This window comes from Vigna angularis, chromosome 5 (genome assembly GCF_016808095.1).
Source record: "Vigna angularis cultivar LongXiaoDou No.4 chromosome 5, ASM1680809v1, whole genome shotgun sequence".
In the NCBI taxonomy this organism is placed as follows: Eukaryota; Viridiplantae; Streptophyta; class Magnoliopsida; order Fabales; family Fabaceae; genus Vigna; species Vigna angularis.
In genome coordinates this window covers 20,258,630-20,279,471 of record NC_068974.1, presented here as the reverse complement: position 1 = coordinate 20,279,471, position 20,842 = coordinate 20,258,630, and the positions used below count along the sequence as shown (strand labels likewise).

At 38.1% G+C, this 20,842-nt stretch overlaps 1 long non-coding RNA gene across 1 annotated transcript; it reads left to right on the top strand.

The window, feature by feature from the left end:
- Positions 1–14,024: 14,024 nt before the first annotated feature.
- LOC128196473 (uncharacterized) lies at positions 14,025–20,466 on the top strand. The gene is made up of 4 exons (XR_008248780.1): positions 14,025–14,594; positions 14,676–14,736; positions 14,831–14,898; positions 20,072–20,466. It is a non-coding gene; the product is annotated as an uncharacterized LOC128196473 (long non-coding RNA).
- Positions 20,467–20,842: the final 376 nt, after the last annotated feature.

Below are 20,842 nucleotides of genomic sequence, written 5' to 3'. Positions count from 1 at the left end.
TGTATTGAACACATATTCTTTCTGCAAGAGTAATCGTCTACACGACTTGTAAGCAATCAGTTGATTGCAATTCTTAGGAGAATTAAAACACTTGTTTGTATAACTCAAGCGAGTTAAGGAAATCTAGGCAATGTATCAGAGGATATCAGGATTGTCTAGTACCAGGAGTGGGTGAAACTCAACTAGTCTAGGGTAAAAAAATGAAACTAAATTGACACAAAATACAAATAAAAAGAGTAAATGGAGATTTTTCACATGACACTTATCCCAATAATGACATGTGGCAATGTCACTGCTATGTCACATTATCTCTGCCACGTGAAAGGTAGGGGTGAACAAAATGAACTGCACTCAACTACACTTTTAAAAACTACACTGAATCAAAAACTAGTTTGTCTAAACTAAACTAATAAACTAAACTGAAAATTAGTTCAACAAATTAAATTGAGCTTTTTTTTTTGTTCTACCAACTACACTATATTGAACTGCACTGAAATTTGTTTTTTACTTTGAAACACAACTTTACTCGTTAAAGTCGGTCCCGATTGAAATTTGGCTAAGACAAGCACGGTCTAGTCGGACTTAACCGAAAGTCAGCCGAATTCGGCCGAGTCGGCCACGGTCGAAAATCAACCAAATTTGGTCATCACAGCCACATCCAAATCTCGATCAAGTAAGTTCCGATCGAAATTTGCCCAAGTAGACCCGCTAAAAATCGATCGAATTCAACAAGAACAACCATTGTCGAAACTCAATCGAGTAGTCCTGACCAAAATTCAACCGAATTCGGCCAAGTAGGTCCTGACTGAAAATTGACCAAATTCGATCGAGTCAACAACTACAAAAACTTCATCATGTTTGTTCTAATCGAAATTTTCGTTAACGATGAACAAAATTAATTGAACTAGATTGAACCAAAATATAGTTCATCTAAACTTAATTGAAAATTAATTTAGACAAACTGAATTAAACTACTTTTTTCCTAACAAACTAAATTGAACACAACTATTATCTACAAACCTTTAAAAAAGATTAACTAAATAAACAGGAAAAATTTGTTTTTAGTGGATGAAACATATCAAAACCAAAATTCAATCGAATTCAACCAAAACCAACAAAATCAAAACTTCCCGACCTAAAATCAACTAAATTGAACTGAAAAACCATATACAAAACTCATTGAAATAGTTCTCGACCTAAATTTGACTGAATATTAAATTAATTTAGTGTAGCTAAATTAATTTTACTCGTGCTTATTTATAATATATATATATATATATATATATATATATATATATATATATATATATATATATATATATATATATATATATATATAATATGTTTTTCTTTGCTTTCAATTTTTCAAAATCCATCTTCTTAACGTAACTTATGTTAGGACATTTTAAAAACAATAAATTACTTTTCAAAAATTTTAGGAAATTAGTAGAGATTTCAGATCTATTATAAATCTAATATAAATTGGTGTCACGTTATCAACATTGTTCACATAGTTTTTCGTGGAACAGCAAAAAGAGTCCATATAACAGACAATTTTTTTTTTATAATATTAAAAAAATTAATTTTTTAAAAAATTATAAAAAAATCGCATATACATGACATATAAATTAATGTCATTAGTATTATACTAACAAAACAAATTACATCATATTTTTTATAATAAAAACTTAATTAAAATTTAATAAATTAATTGAGATTTTTAATATACAAGTTTAAACCTATTATTAAAAACATATATTAGGAGAATTGTTCCTGTTATGGGGTCGAGTCACTTATTCTCGTGGACTTTCGGTCACGTCTGTCCAGTTTCTCCTCGTGATCCTTTCTTCGATGAGTCGATGTCTCTTTGTCATGTACACCTGGGAGAGTACCTGTTAAAGAGGAAGAGAAGTGTCCTCGAAGAAGAGTCGCCAGGACGAAATGTGGATATGTGGACGGACGAATATCAACTCACCAAAGAAAGGATCACGAGAAGAGACCGGACAAACGTAACCAAGAGACTACGGAAATAGGTGACTCGATCCCATAACAAGAACAAGAATATATCTCCATCTACAAGTAAATTTGATTAGATTTTAGTTTATAATATTTAATTACTTTGTTCCGATACATGCTAGAAGCTTCTTAAATATTTTAACAAATTCTAGAAAAAATATATATACATTTAAGACTTGGAATGTTGAATAAGGATAAGAATATATTCTTCTTTCTTTTCCTTCATTCGTGTTCATATAACTGGTAACAATGGATCCCTCACTACTAAAATATTATATTTTAGGAGGGGTTATTTATCGGCCGTTTGTGAAACCCCAAATAATTTCTGCGGTTTATACTTAAAACCGCAGTTATGTTTATTTATTTATTATTTTCACTTAGTATCTAAACTCATTTTCACTCAACCCTACTCCCCGGTTATTCACGAGCCTTTGTTCACGTTTTTCTCCTTCAGCTTCTCTGTACTCATTTCCCCCAACCCTATTCCTTCGGCTTCTCTGGACTTCAAACAAGATGTGGAGTTGTCGCGCAAGGAGCATGGTAAGGGAGGAGGTTTTTCTCTCATCCGTTTCGGGTTCGGGTTTGTTTTTGGTAGAGAGGAGAGGCAAGTTTCGGCGGCCAGACGCGACCTCCATCCTCATGGCACGGTGGGTACCACTGCGGTGACATCTTCGCGGCGCGCGGGGGTCTGCGATTTTGCGGCGACGAGCTTCGCGTTTCTGATAGGGTTTGTTATTTTTCTGATTCTTGTGATTTGGGGATTAGGGTTTCGGAGGGAATTTTCTTCCTGTGTCTAACGATTTTGTATTGTGTCTTCCATAGTTGTTTCCCTTTCCTCCTGTTATTTCTATAATTGATTTCCATCCCTTTGTATTGTGCTTGGCATTGGATATAATCTTGGTTGTGCAATCGTAGCTTCTTGAGATAAAACAACATGATGCTAGGCTTCGCCCTGTCCTTGATGAGTAATTCTTGTTGAAACACTAAACACTTTGGAAAGGTGTGCTACCCGTCAGACAAAAAAATTCAAAATATGGGAACTTCTCAATTTGTCCATAGCCTCCTTTTTCCTGGTCTGGGATCTTCCTTGAAAAAAAAATTGATATCATCTCACATCAAGATAGTAATTTAATCTGATATTTTATATAGCATGCAAGTCCTACTAGCTTGCTTTTTCTACCTTTTTGTTGGTTTTTAGCTGTTACAGTTTTTTTGTTGAAGCTTGAATTTTGTGAACAGGTAGCTTTGGCAAAACAGAGAGTTGATGAATATATTTACTCTCAGTTGATACAACAGACTGGCACCCAGCAGTCAGCGTAAGTATTTTCCATATAAATTGGATCCATTTAAATTGTAAAATTTTCCAGTAAACAAGGAACATCTAGTCCATTGTAATAATTAAGATCTTTCTGTAATAGTTTTTAATCCCATTCTAAAAGGTGGCATTTTATAGTTCATTGATAGTGTAAAATTGTTAAAGTGTGCATTGTGGATTAAAACTAATAAACTATTTTTTAACTGATTTATTACTTTTCGTGTATTAAAATTTTGTGCCCCTACTAATGAGCATACAATTGTAAACTGCAAAGCAATTAGTTGTTTAAGTATACTTCAAATTTCTAGTTTTGTAATTTTAAATTGTTAGTGAGATGAAGAAGTTTGATCCTTGGAAAATGTTTGCATATCATAAGTAAGTACACTGTTAATAACGTTTCAGTGATTCATCATTTTATTGTCAGCTTTACATAATTAATGTTCAGTTATATTTAGGTGAAAATATAACTCTACCAATGACTAGATTAAAGATTTTTAATTAGTAAGAAAGAACTAGGTTATTAAATTGCTATATTTAAGTTACACTGCATTGTGTTTATGGAAATTGAAAAGAAAAAAGTCTTAGCACCTTATTAAATACTGTAAGAGAAGAACACAATATTTGTTAAATACTGATAAAATGGTTTGTGATACCATTTGTTGTCTCATGAAGTATTACAGAAGGTTACCTGATGATTACCGGGAAAGAAGGGGATTTGGCTTAAATTGCCTTTAGAGAAGTCTGACCTAGTTCCAATAGCTATTAAGGTAACATAACTTCTTGATTGATTACTTAAAACAGATAATTAATTGGCTATAAAAGTGTTTTGTCATATATTCATTTCTTATTGTGCTATTAATTATAGAAGAATTATTGAACCTATGACTCCTGCTCTCAGGAAGGCTTTGGATACCACCATGCAGAACCAGGATATGCTAGTGCTATAACGTTCGTCCTCATTGTGAAGGGGGCTTAACGCTCGTCTTTTTATGAAACTAAAATGGAATAGGAAAATGATGTTAAGTTGGAAAGTTATTGAGAATGAACAGTATTTGAGGTGGAACTATGGTTGTGGAATTTGGACGAGCGTTCCGTGGAGGAACGACTCTTGTATTGAATATTGAGAATTGTATAGTATGACTATGGTAAAGCTACTGATGGCAGTTCATCCTGATGTTCCGTGAGTGCTCGTCCTCACATAGAGGAGGGCAGGTCATGTGTGGGAACGACAGGAGGTCCTAGTCCTTTTGAGTACTTTGGACTGATAGGGCTAACCTCAGGTGGCAGCTGATGGACGTTTCCAGTTACTACATCACCTGGGTGCAAGAACGCCTGTAGATACATAGAATCATACAGTCCGGACGGTCTGTCTTATGAGAGTTTTGAATGATAGTATGTATTGTGATATTATTATAAATGTTGATATGTTGATGTGTATGAATGACTTGTGAATTAAATTCAATAAGCTTACCCTGTGTTCTTTCCTTGTTTTGTCGTTCGTACCTGTACGTCCGTCTTGTCTATGCAATGATCATCCGTGTGGATGTGAGCAGACGGAGAGGCGTTGCTTGAAGAAACACTGGAAGAAGAAAATTTGGAGGACGCCAATCTGGTCGAAGTAGAGGTTAAAGCCGAGCCCTAGAGCGCTCGTTAAGTTTTAGTCTTTAGTATTTTCTGTTTGGCTTTTTGGACGTTCGGTTAATATTTGTAAAACCGTTCGTCTTTAAACTTTGAAATACTGCTGTATGGTATTTATCTCTGTACTTAAACACGTTCGGTTTTGGAAGATTATTATTAGTGTAAGACTGCATGGTTTAACTGTTAATTATAATTAATTCTAAATTATGGTTATTATTGTATTTTGGGATGTTACATTAGAGGTATCAGAGCAGTTTTGTTCTCTTAAAGGACACTGTAGGTTATGAGTGCACTGTGTTTTTGCTGTGTGCTTAATGTGTGTTTAATGAGTAATTTTGAAACTCTTTGAACATGACTAACGCTCGTTTTTCTCTGTTTCCAAAGAACAAATGGCTCCTAGACTTCCTCCTCCCCCACAGCCTAACGAGCCTGACGCGTCCAACAACACTAGGCTGTTGGAAACGGTGATAGATAGGTTACAACAGCAGAATAATACTTTGATGGAAAAGAACGCCACTCTGATGCAACAGAATCAGAATGCGTTGCAGAGTTTGGAGGCCGCTCGCACCAACTCTAAAGCAACTCAGAGGCAGTTAATGGACATTCTTGTTGCTACCAGAGGCACGCCAGGAGCGTCCTCTTCCTCCGCTACTCCACATGCTGAATGGAGTTTGGAAAGCTTCCTCCAACATCATCCGGCCAAGTTTAGTGGAAAATGTCTTCCGGATGAAGCGGATTAGTGGTTAAGAGATATGGAGCGGATCTACGAAGCTAAGAGGTGTCCGGATGGCAACCGGTTAGCCTTTACTGAATACTTGCTGACTGGTGAAGCAAGTCACTGGTGGACGAGCATGAAAGCCATCTTGACGGACGCTCAGAGTCCCATTAATTGGACGGTTTTCAGAGCTAAATTTTATGAAGAGTATTTCCCGGACAGCGTGCGCTTTGCTAAGGAAGTTGAGTTTCTACAATTGGTACAGGGGGGAACGTCCGTCTCGGAGTATACTAATAAATTCAAGCATCTGGTCCGTTTTAACACCATGGCTACAAGTGAAGAATGGCAATGCAGGAAGTTTGAGAACGGACTGAGGAGCGACTTGAAGGTATTAATATCCAGCTTGTGCATTAGATCATTCCCTGCTATGGTCGAGAGAGCAAAAGTGTTGGAGAAGAACGTTGCGGAGGCAGAGCAACAGAAGAAACAGTTGAGTAGGGGGCCGGTTTTAGCAAGAAATACTTTTACTGTGAGAAGACCCCCATACGCTCGTCCAACCCAATCCTCTGGTGGATCGCAAGCCTTGGTTACTGTCGGCCAATCTGGACAGCAAAGGAGTTTGACCTGTTTTCAGTGTGGAGGACCGCACTATAGGTGGCCCTGTCCTCAACTGACTGGGGGAAAATACTGCAACAAATGCAGAAGGAGCGGACACTTGGATCATGAGTGTAACATGGGAGGCCGTGCGGCAGCAAGGCCGCCGAACGCTGGAAGAACGCAGCAAGGGAGAGGTGGACGTGCGCAGGCAGTAGGGAGAGTGTATGCTATCACGGGTGCTGAAGCTGCTAGTTCAGGTACACTCATCATCAGTACTTGTTTGCTGTTTGGAAAACCTTGCTGCATATTGTATGATTCGGGGGCAACTCATTCCTTCATCTCGAAGGCGTGCGTTGAAAAGCTGGGGTTAGTGGAGAGTGAATTACAGTTCGACTTGGTGGTGTCAACCCCAGCGGCTGGTGGGATTAGAACATCTACGGGTTGCTTTAGATGTCCTATAGAAGTTGAGGGGCGTAGATTCAAAGTTAACCTCATCTGCTTACCTCTTCAAGGTTTAGAGGTAATTTTAGGGATGGATTGGTTGGCTACCAATCGCATTCTCATAGATTGTGGTAAGAAAGAGTTAGTCTTTTCGGATGAAGAAGAAGAGGAATTCTCAGTGACGCTCGGTCAGCTGAAGGAAGATATAGTGGAGGGCGCCTACTATTTTCTGATAATGACGCATTCAGATGAAGGATTTGAAGGAGTGAAATGGGGACGATCGTCGCAAAATGAGTCGAATGGAGGACGATCGGTAATTGAAGAATTTCCTGAAGTCTTTCCAGACGAGATACCTGGACTGCCTCCTGTTCGTGAGGTTGAATTTACGATCGACCTGGTGACGACAGCAGCGCTAATATCGGTTCAACCTTATAGAATGTCGCCTGCGGAGTTGGTTGAGCTCAAGAAACAGATTGAAGAATTGATGGACAAGCAGTTCATCAGGCCGAGCGTATCGCCTTGGGGTGCGCCTGTGTTGTTAGTGAAGAAGAAGGATGGCAGCTCCAGACTTTGCATTGCCTACAGGCAACTTAATAAGCTGACCATCAAGAACAAGTATCCACTTCCTCGAATTGACGACCTACTGGATCAGTTGCAGGGAGCGAGCGTATTTTCAAAGATTGACTTACGCTCGGCCTATCATCAAATTCGGGTGAAGAAAGGGGACATTCAGAAGACGGCCTTTAGGTCTCGTTATGGACATTATGAGTATGTGGTGATGCCGTTCGGTGTGACGAACGCGCCAACAATCTTCATGGACTACATGAACCGGATATTCCGACCATACTTGGACAAGTTCGTAGTGGTCTTCATTGATGATATCCTGATTTACTCCAAGAGCCATGAAGAGCATAAGGAACACTTGCGGGTTGTGCTTGGCGTTTTGAAGGAAAAGGAACTGTACGCCAAATTATCAAAGTGTGAATTTTGGATGAAGAGCGTGCAGTTCTTGGGACACGTTGTGTCAGCTGAAGGAATCTCTGTGGACCCGGCAAAAGTACGAGCGGTTTTGGAGTGGGCAAGCCCGCGTTCGGTCACAGAAGTGCGGAGTTTCGTTGGTCTTGCAGGCTATTACAAGCGCTTTATCGAAGGTTTTTCTAAGATAGTCGCACCACTGACGCAGCTTACGCGCAAGGATCACCTGTTCGCTTGGACCGATCGGTGTGAAGAGAGTTTTCAAGAGCTTAAGCAGAAGATGACGAGCGCTCCGGTTTTAGTGATTCCAGACACTGCCAAACCATTTGAAGTCTACTGTGATGCCTCTCATCAAGGTTTGGGCTGTGTACTGATGCAAGAGAGACGAGCAGTGGCGTACACTTCTCGACAATTGAAGATTCACGAGAGGAACTATCCGACACACGACCTGGAGCTGGCAGCGGTCGTCTTTGCTCTGAAGATTTGGAGACATCATCTGTACGGAGCCACCTTTCAGGTTTTCAGCGATCACAAGAGTCTCAAGTACCTCTTCGATCAAAAGGAGTTAAACATGAGGCAGAGGAGGTGGCTTGAGTTTCTAAAGGATTATGAGTTCGAGTTACTCTACCATCCGGGGAAGGCTAATGTAGTGGCGGACGCCCTAAGCAGGAAATCGGTTCATGTTTCAGTTATGATGGTGAGAGAACTCAATCTGGTGGAGAGCTTTAGAGACTTAAGGTTGCAGTTCGAATTAGAGCCGAACAGTATCAAATGCTGCAACCTCAGAATAGCAAGTAACGTATTCGACCGGATCAGAATGAAGCAATTAGAAGATGAAGAATTAGTGAAGATAAGAGGCGCGCTCGGTACAGATCAAGCAAAGGAGTTTAACGCTGGACCGGACGGCCTATTATGTTATATGGGTAGGACGTGCGTTCCAAACGATGGGGATCTGAAGAGAATTATCCTGGAGGAAGGGCATCACAGCTGTCTTAGCATGCACCCCGGCATGACTAAGATGTATCCAGACCTCAGGAAGACGTTTTGGTGGCCTGGAATGAAGAGTGATGTCGCTCGCTTCGTGGCATCATGCTTAACTTGTCAGCGAGCGAAGGCTGAACACCAAAGACCAGGCGGTTTGCTGCAGCAGCCTGAGGTCCCAGAATGGAAGTGGGACAACATCTCCATGGATTTCGTGACCCACCTGCCACGTACGGTCAGAAACCATGACTCAATTTGGGTGATCGTGGATAGGCTAACTAAGAGCGCCCACTTCCTGGCCGTTAACTTGAAGATGTCAATGACCAACTTGGCAAAGCTTTACATCCGGGAGATCGTTCTTCTACATGGAGTGCCTTTAAGCATAATTTCTGACCGAGACACGAGATTCACTTCTCGGTTTTGGCAATCTCTTCAAGGTGAATTGGGAAGCAAGTTACAAATGAGTTCAGCGTATCATCCTCAGACGGACGGCCAATCGGAAAGGACAATCCAGACGCTCGAGGACTTACTGAGGACGTGCGTCCTAGATCACATGGGCGCCTGGGATGAAGTACTGCCGTTAGTAGAGTTCACCTACAACAACAGCTTCCAGTCCAGCATTGGTATGGCTCCCTTCGAAGCTCTTTATGGACGTAAGTGTCGCACGCCACTTTGCTGGTTTCAAGAAGGAGAAAACGTATTGACTGGACCCGAACTCATACAACAAACGACGGAAAAGGTAAAGTTAATTCAAGAGAGATTGAAGACGTCAAGGAGCAGGCAGAAGTCCTATGCAGACAAGAGAAGGAGACCGTTGGAGTTCGAAACTGGCGATCACGTATTCCTTAGGCTTAATCCAACCACAGGAGTCGGCAGAGCTATGCGACCCAAGAAGTTATCCCCGAAGTTCGTCGGACCCTATCAAATACTAAGGAAGATTTGCCCAGTAGCGTACGAGCTAGCCTTGCCTCCTCAATTATCCAATCTTCATCCGGTATTTCACGTTTTCCAACTCTGGAAATACATAGCTGATCCCTCGCACATATTGGAGCTCGAGGACGTTCGTCTTCGTCAAGACTGAACGTTCGAAATGAAGCCAGTTCGTGTTGAAGACGTCCGTACTAAGTATTACAAGGGAAAAGTCGTTCGTTTAGTGAAGATAGTGTGGGATGAAAAGACGGGCGACACTACCTAGGAAATAGAGGACGCCATGAAGGACTTGTACCCTCACCTATTTCTTGGTAAGCTTTAATTTTCGAGGACGAAATTTTTTTTTTTAGTTAGGGAGAATGTGAGGTCTCGAAAACTTAAACAGCTTCCACCTGTCAAATCACGTCATTAATGTCAAAAACCCTGTTCAGATTTTTGTGTTAAGAAACGCACCCGACCCCACACTCTGATCGCCATTTAATGCACCCACGCCACACGTGCAGTGCCATTAAAACGCACTCACACTCACTCTGCATGCAACTGCCAAGTGTCACTTTGGAACATTCGAAAACGTTAGTGGATTCCAAGTGGCAGCAGGTGAATGGACGTTCGTCCTACATGGGGAGAGAAATTAATTTTCTGAAAAACACTCTTCCCACGCTTCTGCATGCTTCGTCTTCTTCCCCAAACTCTTGATTTCCAAATTCTCTACCTTCTCTCTAGAACCTCCATCTTCTCTCTACCATAACTCACTTTCTTCTTCTCCGATCCAATTTCAGAGACCGTAGAAGTAATCCAGACGTCCTAAGCTTTCCGTCAAACCGAACAAGTTCAAGTTTTGAATCTGGTAAGTTCGTCCCTTAGTTGTTCATTATTAGGTTTCATGCAAAACCAAATCTGGTTACATGCATTCTCTTTATCTGAATCAAATTTTGATTCTGGAATTGGTTTTAGTTCGCAAGAGTTGAGTGGTCTGAGGATAGAAGTGATAGTTGGGCGAATCCAAATTTTTCACGTTAGGACGTTCGTTCACTACTGATCCAGGTAAGGGAAGCTTATTAAGTTTAATTCATGTGTATGTGTTGTGCGGTATGAAGTATGTGAAATTATGAAGTATGAAATCTGTATTATTGATCTTTGGTGTATGATCTGGATGATGAGATGATATGTGAAATTATGAAATGTGTTATGATATGAGTAGTTAAATGCATGAAAGTTTATACTAAAAAATGAGTTCACTGTAAGTGAGATTTTAAATATGAAATGCTATGATAATGCACGTTCGCTATCGAACGGTCTTTGACCGTTCGGTATTTAGTACTCCCCTTGAAAACAGAATTCTTTCATTTGGAAAGAATACTGAGTTAGGACGAACGCCCTCTTATATTAGTCTTACGTTTGAGCGTTCGGCCAAACGTAGGTGCTCTGAGTGTTATGTGAGAAATTGAGAAGCTTGGAAAAATACAACTTTATATACTTAGTCATTCCTGAATAATTCTCTTCCCTATGATTACATTATAAATTTCTATTTCTATTAATATTCCGCATCAGCGATGGGTCTCGACCCAAAGCGTTCGTTATGAGTGGCGCTCGGTCTTATACCGAACGCTCGTCCTTACACTTGATTGCCAAACGTATGTAAATAGCGTTCGTCCAAACAGTTAATAAATATCTATTACCGCATTCGGTCATTGACTGGCGGTTAGTCTCTTTTATTAAATCGTACCGGTATCAATATCTAAAAGACTTGCGGTGTCTTTATCCATTTGGATTCGATCTAAAGTTATTGAACTTCAATTATTCTAAGTATCATTTGAATCGTTCTAGAATCAGTTCATTTAACTGATTCAAGTGGTCATGACGTCCGTCCTTGGAAAAGACGTTCGTCTCTCTTCTTTCAGAAACGAGAACTTCTATGTATCATGATAACGTTCGTCCTCATTGTGAAGGGGGCTGAACGCTCGTCTTTTTATGAAACTAAAATGGAATAGGAAAATGATGTTAAGTTGGAAAGTTATTGAGAATGAACAGTATTTGAGGTGGAACTATGGTTGTGGAATTTGGACGAGCGTTCCGTGGAGGAACGACTCTTGTATTGAATATTGAGAATTGTATAGTATGACTATGGTAAAGCTACTGATGGCAGTTCATCCTGATGTTCCGTGAGTGCTCGTCCTCACATAGAGGAGGGCAGGTCATGTGTGGGAACGACAGGAGGTCCTAGTCCTTTTGAGTACTTTGGACTGATAGGGCTAACCTCAGGTGGCAGCTGATGGACGTTTCCAGTTACTACATCACCTGGGTGCAAGAACGCCTGTAGATACATAGAATCATACAGTCCGGACGGTCTGTCTTATGAGAGTTTTGAATGATAGTATGTATTGTGATATTATTATAAATGTTGATATGTTGATGTGTATGAATGACTTGTGAATTAAATTCAATAAGCTTACCCTGTGTTCTTTCCTTGTTTTGTCGTTCGTACCTGTACGTCCGTCTTGTCTATGCAATGATCATCCGTGTGGATGTGAGCAGACGGAGAGGCGTTGCTTGAAGAAACACTGGAAGAAGAAAATTTGGAGGACGCCAATCTGGTCGAAGTAGAGGTTAAAGCCGAGCCCTAGAGCGCTCGTTAAGTTTTAGTCTTTAGTATTTTCTGTTTGGCTTTTTGGACGTTCGGTTAATATTTGTAAAACCGTTCGTCTTTAAACTTTGAAATACTGCTGTATGGTATTTATCTCTGTACTTAAGCACGTTCGGTTTTGGAAGATTATTATTAGTGTAAGATTGCATGGTTTAACTGTTAATTGTAATTAATTCTACATTATGGTTTTTACTGTATTTTGGGATGTTACAACTATCATTCTAAATATCTAATTTTTCTAGGTCTTATAATAATAATAATAACAATACTAATAATAATAAAAATACTAATAACAAAAAATAATATTAATAATATTAATAATAATACAAATACTAATATTAATACTATTCATACTAATAATAATTTAAATAATAATACAACACAATAATACTAATACTAATTCTAATATTAATACTAATATTAATACTAATAATTAGAAATAATAATAATATTAGTACTAATATTGACACTCTTGTTAACCATAATACTTATACTAATTCTAGTATTACTACTAATACTACTAATAATATAGTAATAATATTAATATTAAGAATGGTATACTACTACCATTATAACTATAATTATTAATAATTATTAAAGGTTAATTATGTTTTTTACTCCTTAATTTTTAGTCAAAATTAAAATTAATCAATTTTTCTGGGAGATGAATAAAATTACAAAATAATCCTTACATTAATAATAATATGCTTCTTGCAACTACAGCATGCAGACAAGAATAATAGTAAGAATAGTAATAACAAAAATAATAACAAGAATAATAATAATAATACAAAATTTTTCATATTAAAATTTAATTTTTTTTCTTATAATAATTTTTTTAATTATATATAATATTAACAATTATAATTTTATATTACTTTTATACTAAAAGTATTTTAATAATCTACACGAATGTTTATATTAGAAATGAATCCTGGGTGATGCAGGCATAAACTAAATAAAAGAATTGCTTAAAATAATAGCAAAGTGCATTGTTGTTTATACAACTATGAAATTTAGAAAGTAAATAGTTTGTTTAGGATTGGCTTTATTGTTATAGATAACATAAGTACAAAACTTTATTGTTAGAAATTTCTTCGATGAGAATTTTGCAAGCCTTTATTAGCTCTACTTTTACAATTTCAGAACACGCTTATATTTTTACCCCACGCTTCACGATGTGATTAAGTCTCTGTATTCAATTACAATTCCACTAATTCTCGCATTGTTAAACTGCATAGAATAACATTTCATATTGAAACATGCTAACACGAAAAATTACTATATGTAAAGAATTTTTTCCCTTTAAGCCATTAAAAAAGTTTATCCTAATCAAATGACTAGATGTAAAAGGAATATGTTAAATTGATTCAATGAACCCTTACCCCGAAAGAGGAACATGAACGAACATTCACTAGTAAAAAAAGGGTTTTTTAACATGCTGTATATGCTTCGGTTTTATTGAAACCGAAGCATATAAAAGCGCGGTGGCATTTTCGTAGTTTTGGAAAAGTTATATGCTTTGGTTCAAAAATAACCGAAATACAAAAAGTCTATGATCTCGGTTAAATCAGCAACCCAAGGCATAATGTACTGTCATCTCACCCTGCTACCTTAAATATACGCTGACAAAAGTTATGAAAATTAAATATTGCCTCGGTTATAATCATAACCGAGGCATAAATATTTTCACGTAACAAAATTCTCATTATATTTTTCATTTTTAATTATTTTTTAATTGATTAGGCATCGGTTAAGCTTCATAACCGAGACACTATAGCTTCTAATATTCTGAAGTAACCCTTCAGATTTCTTCCTCTTCTTCTCGCGCAAACTCTTCCATCTCACTGTTTTCTCCAACCCCCTCCAAATAGCGCCGTCTCCGTCGCCACCTCTCTGCCGTTCAGTCGCCACCACGCCGCCGGTGTTCTCGCTCAAGAAGAAGCCTCGCGCTGCCTCGTCGCCGGTCTTCCTCGTTGTTCGTCGAAATCGTACCAGACTTCGTCACCAACGTCGTCCTCACCGAACGCTGAAACCCTAGGCCGCCGCAAGGAGCCCCCGCTGCCCTCCAAATGATGGCCTCGCTCCTTGAGCTGCCTGTTCTAAGCCCTGCCCCGCCGTTGCCGGGAGCCACCAGAACCTCGTCGTGTGCGACGGTTGCGAGCGCAGCTTCCACCTCGCCTGCGAGTGCGTTGCCTCTGGAGTGAAGAGGAAGCGGTGGTCGTTGGGAGTGATAACAGATCCTAGGGTTCTAATACACCCCATCCCCAAGTTGTGGTCGTTACAGCCAGTGCCAGTGGTGGAAGTTGTTTAAAATTTTGGTAACACTGGTATAAATTTTGGTGAGTATTTAAATTGAAGTCTCTTGAATCTTGGTTCTTGGAAGTTGTTTAAAATTTTCCTTTTGATTCTCTGACTGCCAGATGATGAGGAATGAAGAAAGTGCTTCCTTGCTGGTCTAGTAATCAGAATTTTAAGTATCAGGTTAATTTACGTGCTCCATAAAAGATTTTCACTGATTGAACTTTACTTTTTAGGATTCTTACTTTTTGTTTGTCCTTGTAATACATCTATGTAGTACCTCAAGCTGGAGATGTGTAGAAACACCAGGTGATTACTTATCAGAAAGGAATGTCATGGGAATTTGTAAGTAATTTATACAAATGTATAAACTCTGCAAGTGTTACTGCAATATGTCTTATCTTGGTCTTTGTTGGTGTAGTTGGGTATTTTGAATGTCATTCAAGCTATGGAGTTTGTTCCTGAGCTTGTTTATCCTTTGTATATTGCTGCTTCTGTAGATTGGTACATTATAGTTCCCATATTACCGAATTTATTTATAACACTTTCTTGTAACTTACTGACTTTATAGCTTTTGGTGTTTCATTTGTGGATGATCACAATCACATCTGTTTCTTGATCAATTAACTCAAGTGAAGAGCTTGTTATTAAGAGAGGCGAGGAAAATTTAGAGTTGATTTTTTTTTCTAGTATTTCTGCTCTGTACGGTATTAGACAGAAATACTTTTTCTGCTTTTAGTTAAATTCATCTCTGATGATGCTAATTCTTACCATTATCTAAGCATCATTTTAGTAGCAAAATCAACTCTTCTTTAGCTTATTACTTGCTTAAATCCTCTCTTTTATTTAGTTTTAGTATTTATCTATATTTTGGACTACATTACGTAAATAATACTCTAATTCCTTGTTTTCTTTGATTTATTTTGATGTTAGGAAGATCCTCCATTACATTGAAGAGCCTCGGTGATCCAGGAAGTCATTGATTTAACAGTCATTTTCGCTTAAGCGAGAATAATTTAGCTTAAGCGAGAATGACTATCTTCTCCAAGAAGAATTCTCGCTTAAGTGAGAATAATTTAGCTTAAGCGAGAATTCGGGCAGTATATATACTCACGAGGCAGAAAGAAAACGAGTCTTTGGTTCTTTGGAGGTGCGATTTCACGTCTGGAGCTCATGGAGGGCGCGAGGAGCTTGTGGGAACATCTCCTCCTCTTCCTTTGGGTCTCCTTCTTCTTCCATCTTCCATGTTTGTAAGCTTTAGGGTTCTCCATGGAAATGGAGAACCAGATTCATCTTGTTAGGGTTAGATGTAGCCTATGAACTCTTGTGTAATGAATGATTGTTTCATATTTATAAATGTCTTTTCTATCTATTACTAGTATTCTTGTTTCCGATCTTAAAGCTTGCGTGTAATGGGGACGTTCATGACTTGATTTTGGGGTTTCATTGAGCCAGGGATGGGATATGAAATCTTGAACTGAAACAAGAGTCCTTATGGGTCATTGAGCCAGGGATGGGATATGATTCACATGTTGTCTTAGATCCTAGTTCTTAATGCGGGTTTGCTTGTTAGATTGTCCAAGGGATTGGAGTTTGATAAGGAAAACCTAGGCTTTTTCACCTAAGGGATTAGGGCTAGAGTGTTTTAGTGAATTGACTTTAGTAAATTGATAGAGAGGAGATGAAATTGGTTATACACAAGAGTGCATTCGTGAAAACTAACCTTAGCAATGTCATTTCATACCATTTATAGTCTTTTCCATTTCCAAGTGCCTTCAATACCAAAGTCCAACCTTGTAATTACTTGTGAATTTATCTTTTTGCACATATTCTTAAAGGATGAGTTGTTCTTGAGTCTAGATGAGTTGTTAATCGCATAATTTTCTAGTATTACGAGTCTCTTGGGAAAACGATACCTGGTCTTACCATGGTTTATTACTTGAACAATTTGGTGCACTTGCCAAAGAGTTTAACAAGTTTTTGGCGCCGTTGCCGGGGATTCGTGTCAATACTAGACTTTTGTGAGGTTTCTAACTTATGTAGACTTGATTTTGTATATAGAACTAACTTTTTTGTTGTAAATAGATTTTCACTTTTATTTGGGCTAATTTGTGGCTTTAGCCTAGTTGTGTCTAAGTGTATGCAGGGAGATGTTCACATAAGGAGGACTGCAGCCTCAAAAGCATCATGAAGACCTTGAGATTGAAGGAATTATAGGACACAAGGAGACAACTATGTTGAGCATCACAAGCTGCCACAAATTCTTCCTCCCTTGAAGATGCTCCAAGTGCTAAGTAAAAGATGAACAAGAAAGGGAGAAGAAAAAGAGAAAGACTAGTCACCACCACCCTTTGATGAGAGGCAAGGAACTCAAGCCTAGCAAGCCAAAGTTGATCAAGAGGATTGAGTGTTTTAAGATGTCAAGGTAGTGGAAGGGAAAAAATGAAGATTCTTATGCTATGAGAATTGATTTGGTGACTAGAAAGTGATTTAAGAAGAGTTGGTGAAAGGAGCACACCAACAACAACATTTGCACTTCATTGAGTAAACCGTCAAGCTAATGACGTTAAACAAGCGCTTTTGGGAGGCAACCCAATTTCCTTACCCTTTTTACTTGTGTTTATTTTGTTTTAGTGTCATGTGCTTGTATGTGTTTCAATTTTAATTAGTGACTTGTGTTATGCATGTTTGTATTTTATTGCATGTTTGTGATTTTTTAGTTATAATGTTGTTTTTGTGGTTTGTATAAGTATATTATGTTATTTGTAGCTTGGTTTGTGTGTAAGTGCATTGAATGAAGGTATGGAACCAAAAATCACAGATTGAATGGCCAATCTCGCAAGAATCTGCATTATTTTCGCCTAGGCTAAACTTTCTCGCTTGGGCGAGATATGCAGAAAACTGAAAAAATAAGTTTTGCTGATATTTTAGCTTAGGCGAAACCTAACTCGCTTCGGCGAGAAGCGAATTTCAAATTCAAGAGCTGTCTGGAATATTTTCGCTTAAGCTAAAACTAAGTCGCTTGGGCGAGATTTAGGCTGAAAGTTGGGGTGCCACTGGAACATTTTCGCTTAAGCTAAAACTTTCTAGCCTGGGCGAAAAATTCTTCTGTAAATTTAGCTTAAGCTAAAACTTTCTAGCCTGGGCGAAAAGTTCTTCTGTAAATTTAGCTTAAGCTAAAATTTTTTAGCTTAAGCGAAAAATTGATATGACACCCAACACCTTAAAAACTGGTTCTGTACCTAATTTTTATTGTTGATTCTGAGCTTTCCTTTTCTTTGCACTCTTTCACACATTCCTTTTAGTGTGCTTTTGGACCTTTCTATTCAGTTGTTGACTATGGAATACTAATTTCACTTTGAGCTCGCTTTGTGCAAGATAACATCTTTCTTAGAACTTTAAAGGTGTCAAAACCACTAGTGGTCATCCTCTGGGGCATGCATGAGTTGAGCAATGTATGGCTTGAAGATTTTGCTACTCGTGTAGCATGGCCTGGGGGCCAGGCCCCTACTGATGGGGAAGGTGGAGCAGTTGCGGAGTATAAGCTACTGGAGGAGGAAGATGTTACATATGAAAAGTGAAGCTAGTGTTCTACACTGTTGGAGCTGCAAAGAGTCCATTTTGATCGGTTTTTCAGTTTTAATTTTCAGTTCTTATTTACTTTCAATTTTTGTGTTTTTGATTTCTTTTTGACTTGCCTAGTGGATAGTTCTTTTGCAATTGGTTTGGTGATTCGAGTGAATCATATGTTATGCTTGAATTGAATACAAATCTTTTGTGCTTGCTCTTTATCTATGAAAATTTCTTTGAAAATTTAATTGAGATTATGTGGTTAAGTTTGTTGAATAGAGGTTGTGGTTGCTTGTATATGTTTAGATGGATGCTTGGTTTTAATTGTGATCAATATTTTTGGCATGATGTTTATCAAACTTTGGAACCCTGAGTAAACCTGTGAGATGTTGTGCCCAGAGTTTATTGTTGAGTGCTATCACTTTGAAATCACAGTTGATTTTGCTTGAGTTTCTCTATTTGAACTATTTGCTTGCTTGTTACAAATGATCAAGGCCATCTTGTTCTTCAACCTCTTCTACATTTTTGAGCCTAAAAGCCAATGCAAAACACTTGAACCTTGAAGAAAAACTTTCTCACCCCTGGAACCTTAAGCTTATTGAAAAATCCTTAACCTCCTTACCTTGAGTTGAGATGAACATATATGTTAGGATAAGGAGAATGGTTTAAGTTTGGAGGAGTTTTTGAAATAAGGGAGCATTGAGAAAATAGAAAAATGAGTCAAAAAGAAAGAAAAAGAAGAAAGAAGAAGAAGAGAAAGAAAAATGAATTCATTGAAAAAGAATTGGGAAATAAGTTGAGAAGTGGTTTATCCAATTGTGAAGCAAAGAGACTAATGCTATATCATGAAGTAAATTGTTTTATCTCTTAGCTCAAGGTGTTTTGTTGTCCAGAAAAACTAATTTTTCTTCTTAGCCCAGCCACATTACAAGCCTTAAAAAGTCCTTGTGATGCTAACTTGCTTGTGAATGTGTTTGATATTGTGAAACGAACGGCAAATTTAATTTGTATAACATTGTGATAGTTGAGAGTTAGACACACATCCTTATACACCATTGTGCTTGAGTGAAACACTTTCCTTGGTGAAGGATGGTTCCATGCATTCAATGAAAACATCTTGCCATGTTTATTGATCTATCAATTACATCTATCTTGTGATTTTAAATTGTGAGCACCATGATTGAAGTTTAGCTTGCTAAGGCCATTTTATCTCTTGAATGTAATTTCCAAGTTGAGCAAGCATGATTGATTTTGTTTATTTGATTGAAACTATGCTTGAGTTGCTAGACTATCGTGATTGAATTGTTTACTACGTGAACTACTTTTGCTTGAGGACAAGCAAAGTTGTAAGTTTGGGGGAGTTCTCTACGAGAGAAATTACAACATTACTGAATAAACTTTGTATTAAATCCACTTCAGGCAAATATACTTTTTTCTGTTATATGGCATAATAGTATGCAAAGTTATAGTGTTGAAATATTACGTTGCTCAGAGCCCACTGGACTAGGTGGCCATGGCATTAGAGGTGGCCATGAAGTGACAAAGTAGAAAACTGGTTTGTTGTGTAAACATTTTCTTGATGTATAAATTGACTGTTCTCTTCCAGATCAGCTTTTGAGCTCTGGGTTGCATCTTAATTAGGCAAGATTTAACATATGCATGTTTCTATGGTAATATATGTTAGTCTCATTAGTTGAACTCTCATTGCCTATGTATGATATGCATGTTTTTCTGTGTTTTTTTAGGGAGAATCAGAATCTGGGAAGGCACCATGGCAAGGGATGTTATATTATACCTGTTTCATACAATTTTATCTCTTTTTCTCACATCTATATAATGTTTTTCTTGCATAGTTGTTGAACATTATACTTGTTATATTATTCAAATACTTCGATTACTAAATAGTAATATACATGTTGATGAATCATGTCCATGGTGTTGGTGGCAGGTGAGGGAGAGGTGTAAAAAGGAATGGAAAATGTTCCAGAGTCGGTTGGCAAATGTAGAATATGCATATTACAAGGCCATGAGAGTAAATATGTTCAATTCAACTACTCCTTAACGACAGAACCTGACTTGTACACAACCATCACCATTGTTGAGTTCGATTTTACATAATATATAGTTTTTTCTTTGAGTTTGGAAGTTACTTGCACTTGTAACTTAGAGTCCTAAACAACAGTTCAATGTGGGATTCCAGTGTTGAAAGTTAGAGTTAGATAATATAGGTAAATGAAACTTATTGTAAGTAGTGTATTTGATTATATAATATTCTTTGTTTTAGGAATCTTTGCTTGCAGGGAATAAGAAGGCAATACCGTTGGCTAGTTTTTTTTTATTAGAAATTTTCAAGATACTGCCTCGGTTCAAAAGAGAACCGAGGCCAAAAGTCCTTAAAAGAAAAAAGGGGGCAAAATCTTACTACCTCGGTTATTTTTGAACCGAGGCCAAATCCTACTCCTTTTGCCTCGGTCCACAACCGAGGTAAAAAGGGTAGACTTTTTGCCTCGCCTGTATATGCCTTGGTTCCAAAACCGCTGTCTAAAAGCGAAAATAACCGCTGTCTTTTCCCTTGACTGTACTAGTGATTGAGGGAGGTGACCGACGAACTTGACAACGGTGAGCGGCAAACTCAACGACGATGACTGGCGAAGTCCACCTCGATGGCTTGGTCACCAGAAATGATGAATGGCGGAAGAGAGGATTTAGGAATTGGGGA